We start from the raw sequence: 13,250 nt of genomic DNA on the forward strand, positions 1-13,250 counted from the left end.
CTGACTACCTAATCTTTGTTGTGAAGAACCAACTCATTCAAGAAGACCCTGATGCAGGGAAAGATTGAGGGTAAAAGGAGAAGAGGGCGGCAAAGGATGAGATAGTTAGAAAGCATCACCAACTCAATGGACATGAACTTGAGCAGACGCCAAGAGATAATGGAAGACAGGGAGAGTTGACATGCTACAGCCCATGGGGTCACAAAGAGTCGGACACAACTTAGCGACCAAACAACAATCTTTTGATGTTCCGACCACCTGGTCTTTGTGGCCGAAACTCCTATACAGCCCAGCTCCCCTCCCTGCCTGTTCAGAGCAGCCCCCCAGAGCCATCTGAGGCGCTGCATCCTGGGCTTGAGTCCTCAGTTTCGTTCACCAAATAAAACATGATTCTTAACATTTAGGTTGTGCATTTTTTTTAAATCAACAACAGGGATTATATAGTCAGGGAAGGAACTCCACTTGAATTAACAAAGCTAGTCAGTGGAAGGACTTGGAACTCAGAACTCCAACCCACTCCCACCCCAGTGCACACATGAGTCACATTCAAAACCCCTGCCTCTCAAGTGCCCCCCACTTCACTGCCCAGCAGTCATTCACTCCTTGTGAACCGTCTGGATATGCACATGCTCTAGTCTTCACAGACTGCACCCAGACCACCTCTATCCGGCTAACAATGTATTCTCTCAGCATGAAAATAAGTCCATGGCCTGTTATTTTGCACTCCTGGTAAATCTCTTGTCTCCCACTAGTTAATAAATCCTCAGAAGAGATTGTGAGTTCCTCAAGATAAAGACTTTTTTGTTAACTTCCCACAGCACCTGGTATAAGAGTTTAAAAATTGAGAGTTAATAAACTGGAACAGGAAGGCTATATTCCAGAAATGAAAAACAAGCTATTTTTAAAGGCTGAGCCTGACACTAACCCAGACATGGTGTCCCCACACCCACCAGCAGGCTCCCACACCCGCTCAGAGTGTACACACAAACCTGCATTCCACGCCCAATAGGGACCCGATGTTCCCAAGACAGGCTGAGGTTTTTCAACTGGAGGAGGTGGCAGTACTTTCCTGATCTCAAGGTTTGGGGAGTGTCACCTGGAGGCTTTCTTTACAGAAGTTTTTTTTGCAATAGCTTCTGGCCCAGCAGGCAGTCTGAGAGAGGCTGGAGGATGCAGGAAAGGAAGAAAGGCAAGAAGCAGAGTCAGCAGGGGAAGTTCCTTCACTTCCAATGATGAAATTCCCAAGTCACTTTCACCACCGTGCCTTCCAGGATCTAAGTTACTCAGTCGTGTTCAACTCTTTGCAACACCATGGACTGTAAGCTCGCCAGGCTCCTCTGTCCATGGAACTCTCCAGGCAAGAATACTGGAGTGGGTAGCCATTCCCTTCTCCAGGGGATCTTCCAAATCCAGGGATGGAACCCACATATCCTGCACTGGCAGGCAGATTCTTTACTGCTGAGCCACCACGCAAGCCCACCTTCCAGCGTAATGAAAGTAAAAGAATAAGATGAGAGAAGGGAGAGAAACACCACCTTCTCTCTCATACCCAGACAAGAGATACAAATAGTATCTGTAGAACTTGAGAGTAAAAGAGATTCATTTTCAAAACTCCAAACTACTTTCTAAAGCAAAAATTTTCACAAGCAACAGTTTTTTCCCTTCCATACGAAAAGCTTCCTCTGTACTTATCTAAATATGGGTGGTTGTATCTGCAACTCAGGCTGCCAAATTCACTCCAAGGGATGAATTCCCTTTTAACATGTAAAGTCACACACTGAGACACACTAAGCCTACTGTGTGCATCCATCCTTAGAGCCTCCACCATGCACAAAGCATCCCTGGTCACACCAATTAAAACCCACTGGACATACCCATTCAAGGCACTCAAGACTGCATCAATTTATTATGCTTAAGATCATTTCCTAAGATTCATTTGTCAACAACTAACTCATTAACACTGGATCCCCATTTTTAGCATTAAAATTATGTTTTGCAACTTCACGCGTTTTCTGGATAACGACTATACTACGTGGTGTCCAAATTCCAACTAACGGGAGTGGACTCTCGTTATCCGTGTTAACAATTCCCTACTTTGAGGAAGCCAACTTTAAGATAATGTTTCTTTAAAACAGGAAATGTGTAAACTGTCTGTGGGTGAGAGATGACCTTTAGAGTGGGGAACAGTCACGAATCCTATCACTGATGCTCCATCTGAGCCACCAGGGAAGCCCTTTTCTTGATTGTGCTGTGCTTAATCACTCAGTTGTATCCTACTCTTCTTTGTGACCCTATGGACTGCAGCACGTCAGGCTCCTCTGTCCATGGGGATTCTCCAGGCAAGAATACTGGAATGGGTGGCCATGCTCGCCTCCAGGGGATCTTCCCAAGCAGGGATCAAACCCAAGTCTCCTGGATGGCAGGTGGATTCTTTACCACCTGAGCCACTAGGGAAGCCCATGAATACTGAAGTGGGTAGCCTATCTCTTCTCCAGGGGATCTTCCAACCCAGGAATTGAACCAGGGTCTCCTGCATTCCAGGCGAACTGCAATGTAGGAATTGCATTCTTTATCAGCTGAACTACCAGGGAAGCACTTTCTACATTACTCAGCTATAAAAAGGAATGCATTTGAGTCAGTTCTAATGAGGTGGATGAACCTAGAGCCTATTATACAAAGTGAAGTCAGAAAGAGAAAAACAAATAACATATATTAACCCACATATATGGAATCCAGAACAATGGTACTGATAAACCTATTTGCAGGGCAGCAATGGAGAGGCAGACATAGAGAAGAAAAACATCATTCTGTTTTATGTCATAAATAATGTAGAAGCAACAGCCAAGCAGAGTCAGCACTATTAAAAACCTATTGTGTAGAGGGGGAGGGGTGAGCAATAAAAGGGCAGCACAGGGAAGCCTTCTGCCTGTGACAGTGGTTAAATAAATCTGCAGAACTGTACATACAAGCACATACATTAAATACATGTGAAACTAGCGAAATTTGAATAAGCCTAGCAGATTGGATCAATCTCTTGGCTTTGATTTTGCACAACAGTCACACAAAATATTACCATCAGGGGAAACAGGATAAAGGAGTTCAAGATCTCCCTTGTATCTCGGGAGTATAGTGGGCAAAATTCCTGTGAACCTCTAATTATTTAAAAATAAAATGTTTCAGAAAGAACAACTGTCAGTAGCAAACAATGTCTGCTATACATATTAATACATACACTTAGTTGTACTCATTCAACCCTCATTTATTAAGCACATACTATTGCTTGGCCCTGCTGGACATACCAGGGCTATCGACACAGAAATGGTATCACCTTTGATCTTGAGAAACTCACAGCTGGTCATCTCCCAGGAAAGCAATGTAGGAAAGGAAGAGAAGATACAATGCAACTCCACATGAAGAGGTCATGTAAGGGTCTGCAGTTGGTCCACATCAGTCAAGCTTTATATGAAAGGAAATGTACTTGCCAATCACCACTCCATTCACAAAACAGATGACCAGAATAAAAGACCCCTATTAGCCTAAGGTTCACATCATTAAAAATCTCAACCCTAGAGAATAGTTTTTGCTCAAGGTATTTCTGACTTAAGAACAAATAAACATTTAGGTAAAATAAGCTGACTGCTTAACTAAGAAAGAAGATTGTGTCTAACTTCAAACACTCTGTTTCTTTTAAATTGCTTTCTGAACTGTATCTTTGGAAATGTTAAAATTATTTCAAAAACATTTACAGCATAATGTAAAACATGTTAAACTGAGGGGTGATAACCTCCCAGGAAAAAAATGCTTAATATTATTAAAACCCAGATTACTATTTTTCAAAATAGCTATGAATTCACTTTTCGTGTTACGTGACTTCCTGGAAAAGTTTAGTAAAAGCAAACAATTTCGCTTTAAAGAAATAAGCTCTTTAAGAAGTACTGTCTCCCTGAATCTGATTATCCATTAACAATATGTCAATATCTTAATTTTACTTTGAGTCCCTCTGACAAGTTGGCCTGGTAAAATCTTTGGGTTCGCTCATACTTCTAATATCATACCTGGAAAATGTTACACTAGAAAACATAATTTTGTAAGACATTATTAAAATAAAGAAATAATGCCATTCCTGTGCATTCGTCTTATTAAAGATTTACTACCAAAAAAAATATTCCTTTTGGAAAAAGGACAACACAAAAAAATAATGGACTATTATTTAGAAATACTAGCTTTAGTAATATTAGCTTTCAAAAACATAATGCAATGAAGAGAAAAATGGAAATGTTACAAATATCTCTAGCCTCAGCTTGAAAGATCACTGGACTAAGAGTGGAAGCAAAGACGGCCATGCTGACCACACAGAACTCGACTTACACATACTACCATCTGTATTGTCCTAAACCTTTGTTGATGAAAGGGAATGAGGAGAGTGAAAAAGTTGGCTTAAAGCTCAACATTCAGAAAACGAAGATCATGGCATCTGGTCCCATCACTTCATGGGAAATAGATGGGGAAACAGTGGAAACAGTGTCAAGACTTTATTTTGGGGGGCTCCAAAATCACTGCAGATGGTGATTGCAGCCATGAAATTAAAAGATGCTTACTACTTGGAAGGAAAGTTATGACCAACCTAGATAGTATATTGAAAAGCAGAGACGTTACTTTGCCAACAAAGGTCCGTCTAGTCAAGGCTATGGTTTTTCCAGTAGTCATGTATGGATTCACGGAGAAGGCAATGGCACTCCACTCCAGTACTCTTGCCTGGAAAATCCCATGGATGGAGGAGCTTGGTGGGCTGCAGTCCATGGGGTCGCTCAGAGTCAGACATGACTGAGCGACTTCACGTTCACTTTTCACTTCCGTGCATTGGAGAAGGAAATGGCAACCCACTCCAGTGTTCTTGCCTGGAGAATCCCAGGGACGGGGGAGCCTGGTGGGCTGCCGTCTATGGGGTCACACAGAGTCAGACACGACTGAAGTGACTTAGCAGCAGTATGTATGGATGCGAGAGTTGGACTGTGAAGAACTGAGCACCAAAGAATTGATGCTTTTGAACTGTGGTGTTGGAGAAGACTCTTGAGAGTCCCTTGGACTGCAAGGAGATCTAACCAGTCCATTCTGAAGGAGATCAGCCCTGGGATTTCTTTGGAAGGAATGATGCTGAAACTGAAACTCCAGTACTTTGGCCACCTCATACGAAGAGTTGACTCATTGGAAAAGACTCTGATGCTGGGAAGGATTGGAGGGAGGAGGAGAAGGGGACGACAGAGGATGAGTTGTCTAGATGGAATCAATGACTTGATCGACATGAGTTTGAGTGAACTCCGGGAGTTGGTGATGGACAGGGAGGCCTGGCATGCTGCGATTCATGGGGTCGCAAAGAGTCAGACACGACTGAGCGACTGAACTGAACTGAATTGAACCCTTTCGCACATGACCTGTAGTCCATAAATCAATACAAAACAGTACCTTACAGTCAATTTATAAAGTACACAGGATGGCTTGTTCAAAAAGAAACTCAGAAAAGCAAATCCTAAGAGCTATCATTACAAGAAAAAAAAAAAAACTATTTTTGGGGTGTGGGGGGCTATTTCTTCTTATTGTATCTGTGTGATGATGGATAGTAACTAAACTTATAACAATCATTTCATAATGTATGCAAAGTCAAACCATTATGCTCTACACAAACTTACACAGCAGTGTATAATTATATCTCAATAAAATTAGAAAAAGAAGATATGCAGGCAAAATTAATAAGACTTACTATGTTACAGAATTTTTACCCTTTCCCTGTTAAGTAAAATATATTTTATCTAAAAAATTATCAAAGACATTAAACAGATGACTGAAGGGACCAAGTTATGAGACTGAAAGTATTTTTTTTTTAATGTCCTTTCTCTCCAAAACTATGTCGTATAAATTCAATGCAAGCCCAGTAAGAATCCAGGAAGGGTTATCTTTGTCTTTTGGAAACTTATAAGCTGACCAAAAATATATTCATAAGTATAAAGGACCAATAAAAACCAAATTACACTTGTGGGGTAGGGGGAACCCATGAATGTCAAAAATCAACTATAGTGTTAAACAGATATTCTGGTTGAAATAATCCAACTATAGGTATCACATATTGAAATAGATAAAGGGTAAATCAGACCTACAGGTTCCTTAGTTCACACTTTCCCTAATAAACAGCCATCAGAATATCATGTTTGCAAAGTTAATCTGCCACAGGATATGGGAACAACTCATCACCACTTCACTTCTGTTTTTATGAGTCTACCATGTATCAGGCACACTGCCAAGTGCTAAAATTCAATAGTCATCTAAAGCAGACAGGATTTGTGCCATCATGGAGAGCACTGCCAAGGAAGAAAGGTATGCTCGACGCCACCTGTGCATAAAATACAGGACTGCACACTCAGACCACCCACCACTCCTGAGATCTGATGCTCCAAGTGGCTGCCCTGAACAACTGCAGTCCCGGACTGGGACACTGGAAGGCAGAGAACTCGGGAGCCACCATCAAGCCAAAAACTGTTTCAGAAATGGAGTTCAGTCCTACACACTCAGTGCCAATGTAAGTATGCCTACAACTTCTCTCCTTTATTTTCAAACCACTTGAGACTGAACAAGAGGCTCTTAGAATACCTCATCCAGACACACTGAATGTGCTACATAACAAAGCTGTTGTTATGAAGAGGTATTTTCTCCACAGTTCCGTTATGGAGCTGTCCCCACTCCTTAAACACACACCCTTTAAACAACAGTCAGTCATTTGATTCAGGCTTTCCATAGCTGAGGTGGTCAAAAAATGTTCCTAGTGAATACAGAAATAATCCTTGCTCAGCAAAGCAGGCTAGTGAAAGTGAAAATTTCAAGCGTTAGTCGCCCCGTCAGTGTCTGACTCTTTGAGACTCCAGAGACTGTAGCCCGGCCAGGCTCCTCTACCCATGGAATTCTCCAGGCAAGAATACTGGAGTGGGTTGCCATTCCCTTTTCCAGGGGATCTTCCTGACCCAGGGATTGAACCCAAGGATCTCCAGCATTGCAGGCAGACTGTATACCGTCTGAGAGAACCATTTCTTCTGATCTCCATTCATCCTCCCAAGTCTCCTTGATCTTAAAAGCTTGACATCAACCTTAACCCTCCTCCTCCGCCCATATCTTTCCCATTCTATCAGTCATCAAGCCCTATGCATCCTGAGAAAAGGGATCTTAAATTGATTCCTTTCTTTTCCATTCTCACTGCCACAACAATTTCCACAGTGCCGGCAACGAATAAAATTCATACAACCCCAACAACTGCTACTGCTGCTAAATCACTTCAGTCGTGTCTGACTCTGTGTGACCCCACAGACGTCAGCCCACCAGGCTCCGCCGTCCCTGGGATTCTCCAGGCAAGAACACTGGAGTGGGTTGCCATTTCCTTCTCCAATGCACGGAAGTGAAAAGTGAACGTGAAGTCGCTCAGTCGTGTCTGACTCTTAGCTACCCCCATGGACTGTAGCCCACCAGGCTCCTCCGTCCATGAGATTTTCCAGGCAAGAGTACTGGAGTGGGTTGCCATTGCCTTCTCTTTACAACCCCAAACCGCATCTCAAAAATTATTCCCCACCAGGTACACATCTGAACCAACAACCATATTCAACCACTTACGCACACCTTTCCTCCCAAGCACCTCTGGTTCCTTCTATCTCAAATATCTCTATTAGAAATCCCATGTTCATAACTTCTCTTGAAAGCCACTTCCTCAAACAAATTATGTCCTAATTCTCTACCACCTCTGAACTCCCACCATATCTTCTACCATTCAGTGTGGTTAGTCACCTGAGTATTTAATATGGATGTATTTTACTTAAGGATAAGGCTTTGTCCCACCCAGGTCAAGAATGTATCCTTGTGAATGCTGTGTACAGGAGATGACTGATAAATATTTATCAAATGGAACTGACCTGGAATATTCACATTAAAATGCTGACTTATTCTCAAATGAAAGCACTGGGTAAATGGGGCTAACATTTGGAGGAGTAGGGAGACAGGAACTGTAGTACTTCGAATGATAGCACAAACCGTGATTTCCTAAAACTCTTCAAAATCACCAATACCCGCAGCTCAACTTCATGAAAAAGAAATCCAACATCAAATATACGGCAATAATGAACTTTCCTGCTGATCCAGCGGTTAAGACTTTGTGCTTCCAATGTAGGGGCTACGGGTTTAAATCCTGGTTAGGGAACTAAGATCCCACATGCCACGGGTCATGGTCAAAGAGTAAAAATAAACATATGGCAATAAAGTTCCCCCAGATCTGACTTATACACACACTCTCCTTCCCTCTCTCCCTTCTCACTCTGAACCCATCCTCTCCCCAACACCCTTTCTCACTCTCTCCAAAGGAAGGGATAGATCTCAGGGCAGGATAGTATAGTTTTTACAGCAGTCTCTATAGTCAGAATGATCCAATCTTGCCTTGCTATTGTGTGAATACAATCAAAGTATATAAATTATTGGCACTGTAATTTCATCACCTGCAAAACAAATATTATGACACAGAACTTCCTTCACAGAAAATATGTATATCCTAAAAAGGGTTATGTAAGTGTTTGCTACTATTTTCTGTTAATGTATTTGATTTATTAATAACTTACTTAAATATTTAGAATGAGGTTATCTACTGGCTAATTCTTAATAGATAAGATCTCAAATGCAATTTACAATGTGAGGACCCAATCCTGAAAATGAATCTGACCTGAGAGCATGTCTCCTGACCAGGCAATAGTCCATGCTTTTACTGTAACAATGATATCAAGAGGTCAAAGGTCCTAAAGATTCCTGGAAAGAAGCTAACCCAGCAAAGAAACTCTGTTTTGACTCAGCTATGGTGAACATGTGGGAGTTAGGACTACAGGAATCCTAGTTACAGCCTCAGTTTGAATTGATTGAAAAAGGCTTAATGGATTGCTGAGTCTTAACATCAATTAAGTAAGACCTGATAAGTATGTCCGAAAGGGTAATAAAATAATTCAGAAAGCCCTCATAAATATGAAACATTAAATATTTGCAATGTGTCATTCAATCAAACAGATAAGATCTATGCTTCAGAGAACAGACGCTCATAAAGCATTTAAATGAACATGAGAAAAGCATTAACTGAGGCACAAATTAAAACTGAGACAGCACAACGATCTCTACGGGCAGGGACTTTACCACATATCCCAGGAGACAGAGCAAAGTACGGAGAAATAAGAGTGAAATAGGAATCAGAGATTCAAGAAAACAGCAAAGGCTCATCAGTTTAAAAAAAAAGAAGAAAAAGAAAGGTATTAAGACCCCATGCATGATAAGCAGTCTGACTAACTGACTGATTGACTAAAAACGCTCTCCACAAGGTTAAACTGAAGATTCCCTCTGTGAAATATTATTTTTTCATTGAGTCTAAACTTGAAAGTTTAGATGAAGTACAGGTCTAGCATTGCTCAAGCTTTTCCAATTAGTCTGCTAACAGCCAGAAGAAAAATAAAATTAAGACCCTCATCCCTTGACAATTTAAGCCATTTCAACCATCAAAAAATAATGTGCTCCAATGCTTCAAAAGAATAGAATCTACTTAGGGATGGCTAAATATAGGTGTGGAGAAGGAGGACAAGGATAAGATAATTCATAGTAGCCTAATGGAGAGCCATTCTGTCCACGTTAATACAGCAGCAGTGAAAATGAAACAACTGACTTCCATTTCCTGACACAGAGCAGACCTCATCGGAAATTAACCTCTGTATGTGTACAAGTGTGTGTACACTCTCTGCTTCCCTAATAGCTGCAGTGTTTTTTGATGTTTTCCTGAAATACAGTAAATCCAGATTATAGAAGTAGCTTGACCCTTGACCAGGAAAACCAGGAAAAGCTACCGATCTCCCATTTCTAAAGAACTTCGTTGCTGTTCAGTCACTAAGTTGTGTCTGACTCTTTTGCAACTCCATGGACTGTAGCCTACCAGGCTCCTCTCTGCCCATGGGATTTCCAGGCAAGAAAACCAGAATGGATTGCGATTTCCTCCTCCAGAGGATCTTACGGATCCAGGGATTGAACCCACCTCTCCAGTACTGGCAGGCTCAGTTCTTTACCACTGAGCCCACCACGGAAGCCCATTCTAAGAGCACTGAGTAATTAATGCAAAGGGACAAAAGTAGGATATGCTATACCATCAGACAGGGTTTAGAATTTTCTCTAAGGAAGAGTTTCTTGAAGGAAAGTTTGCACTTGTCTATTCAAGATAATATTTATGTTTTCAATAAAGACTAAAGTGTGAAAATCAAGCTGTAGATCTAGTTATAATACATTAGGCAAGTGCTCAGAGCAACTGCTGTTTAAGTGGAGAGAAGAAGAGTGAGGAGCATTATATCTATTAAATAGTCCTAAAGGGCTTCATGCTTACCAATAATCTCGTAAAGAATTTTGCATCTATTCTTATTGTCAGAAACAATATACAATAGTCTTTAGCAGATCATATTTCATTGTATGCCTTTTTGGCAAACTGCAAAAAAAAAGAAAAAATGATGTGATCGATCAATGAATAACTCGGCCAGTCAGAACATTAATAAAAATTCTCTTATACTTTGCCCTTAGATAAATGACTCATGAGAAAGGCCAGGAAAATAAACCACCTCACAAAAAATATCAGAGAGAAAAACCTTCCCAAAATGCAGAGGAATGGAAGAGATATTACCCAGACACAGGCCTCTTAGTCCACAATCTGACCACAACTATTTCTACCCTCTTCCATTACCACCATTTTTATTTGGGATCTCTAATTCTACACCTACAAATGAGATAATAAAAACACCCCAGCAGCAATAAGCACACCATGTACCCAGTTCTTGGTTTCTAATACCATTCTCTAATAAAAGAAACCAGGTCTTATAAAGAAACAGCTGACTGTAGGACAGAGGCAGGAGATACACAAGATACATGTAACATCTTGTAGAGAAAGAAAGTAGAGAAGAGAAGAGGAGGGGAAGGGGAAGACAAAGGGAAAGGGAAGGAAAGACAAGAGAAAAACAAAAAACACACAAAAGCACAATTAAGGGAGTCTGTCAAAGGATACAAGGACCAAAGAAAAGAGTTTCCAGTGCCAACCTAGTAAAATTTGAGTAACAAAATTAAGCAGTATTAGATTATAACTCAAAGTATAAAATAAACAGCCATAAGTCTAGGAAACAGCAACCCACTCCAGTGTTCTTGCCTGGAAAATCCCATGAACAGAGAAGAGCCTAGAGGGCTACAGTCCATGGGGCCACAAAGCAACTTGACTTACTGACTAAACAACAAACAACGGCAAAGTCTATACTAATACAAAGGTTTAGATAAAAAGAGACAGATAGACAGATAACAAGGTACAACGGACAAATCTCATGAGCTGAAGAAGTCCAAATAATTTTTGTATACACTTTACCCTCAAGGAGAAACCATTACACCCCACTCTTCGAATATGAGACACACAGTTACTTCCTTCCAGAGGGTAGTAACAGTAAGGAAAGAAACAGGATAACATTACAGTGGAGAAGCTTGACCAACCCTATCTCAGCCAGGTAACCCAGGTCAGCATCAACAGTGATAAATCATTCTGACCGCATATACTGTTGATCTGATGTCATGACAATGGCACTTTAGCTCTGTGACCCTCCTCTCAAAATCCTTTAAGCCCAGACTAATCATGAGAAGGACATCGGACACACACCAGTTGAGATTCACCCTACAAAACATTAGTCTGGTATTCCATAAACTGTCAATCAAGGTCCTCAAATACAGGAAACATACCATAGCCACGAGAGGCCAAACAGGTACGACCCCAAAATGTAGTGTGGGTGCTGGATGAAATCCTGGAACAGGAAAAGGACAGTGGGTAAAAACTGAAAAGATGGGGAGCAGGTATGAACTTATTATAATGATGTATCTGTATTGGTTCAATAATTGCAATAAACATACCACAGGAGCAAAGTTTTTGTAACAAGGGAAAATGGGTGTGGGGTATAAGAAAACGCTCTATGCTCTTGTCACATTTTCTCCTATAAATCTAAAGTTTTAAAATACATATATATATAAAGTTTATCTTTAAAAGTGCCTGACTCACCTCTATGCAAGGCTTTCTTAGTTCATGGAAGTGGAGTTACTGTTCAATGGATATAAAGTTACAGTAATACAAGAAGAGCAAGTTCTAGAGATCTGCTCCACAACACAGTAAATATAACTAACAACATTATGTCATGCACTTAAAAATTTGTTAAGACGGTATGTCTCATTTTAAGTGTTCTTGAGCGACTGAATTGAACCATAAAAAAAAAAAAAAGCAAGGAGACACTACAAACTATTGGGAAGCGATGGTTATGTTTACTACCTTGATTATGGTGATGATATAATGGGTGTACACAGATGTTCAAACTCAAATGACATACGTTAAATATGTGCAGTTTTTTGTGTATCATACCTCAATAAAGCTGTAAAGAACGCTGATAGAAGTACTTAGTTTGTTCATAGGCTACAATACCTGTATTCTTGAAATGTATTTTAAAAATTATACTTTTCCATTTGTTTTCCAAAAGAAACAATATCTTTCATTTCATTCTGAGGGACTCTTTTGAGATTTGCTTTTCCACCCCATTATAAGAAATTGGAGTCAACTGTCACACTGGGTGGGGCTTTTCAGGAAGCTCATGGGAGAAAAAGAAGTTACTGGCAAATATTAAAAATTGCGAATGAGTTCTATTAGGTTGTTTCTTGACTATAGAGACAGTCTGCTAAGATATACTGTAAGCACTCTAGTAAGGAAAGCTTAATTATCACTAAGAAATGATCTCTATTAAAATTATATTGTGTTTTTTTTTAACCACAGATATTTTCATCTAATCATCTTCTATCTACTATTCTATACAAGCAAAGAATACTTTGTACATTCTTGCTGCACTATTAATTTTATTTTTATCTCAACTGTCACTGATTTGCCTCATGAATAAAATGAATAAAATCATTCATTTTAACATTCATTACATTGTTTGGAAAGAACTACTGAAAAACACAGACAAAGCAAGAAAGTAACATATATATATTTTAAAATCACAGCAACATAATGGCTACTTATATATAATGCAACCAAACATATATTTATTTTCCCAGCATCTTCTCGGAACCAGCCCCTCCTTCATTCCAGAGAAATTCCATGTAGTCCCTGTGTCTGGGAATGGATGTCCTTCTGCCTGGAGCCC

At 40.3% G+C, this 13,250-nt stretch overlaps 1 protein-coding gene across 8 annotated transcripts in view; it reads right to left on the reverse strand.

The window, feature by feature from the left end:
- The window catches only part of KLF12 (KLF transcription factor 12), a 515,262-nt gene that overhangs the window by 407,023 nt on the left and 94,989 nt on the right, over nt 1–13,250 (reverse strand). For 2 of the 8 annotated variants that reach the window (XM_069602332.1, XM_069602336.1), the window contains exon 2: nt 990–1,163. The exons of the other annotated variants lie outside the window; for them this stretch is intronic. The gene's annotated coding sequence lies outside the window, so the exon portion shown is untranslated. The remainder of the gene's footprint in view (nt 1–989; nt 1,164–13,250) is intronic. 8 annotated transcript variants of the gene reach the window in all.

This window comes from Ovis canadensis, chromosome 10 (genome assembly GCF_042477335.2).
Source record: "Ovis canadensis isolate MfBH-ARS-UI-01 breed Bighorn chromosome 10, ARS-UI_OviCan_v2, whole genome shotgun sequence".
In the NCBI taxonomy this organism is placed as follows: domain Eukaryota; kingdom Metazoa; phylum Chordata; class Mammalia; order Artiodactyla; family Bovidae; genus Ovis; species Ovis canadensis.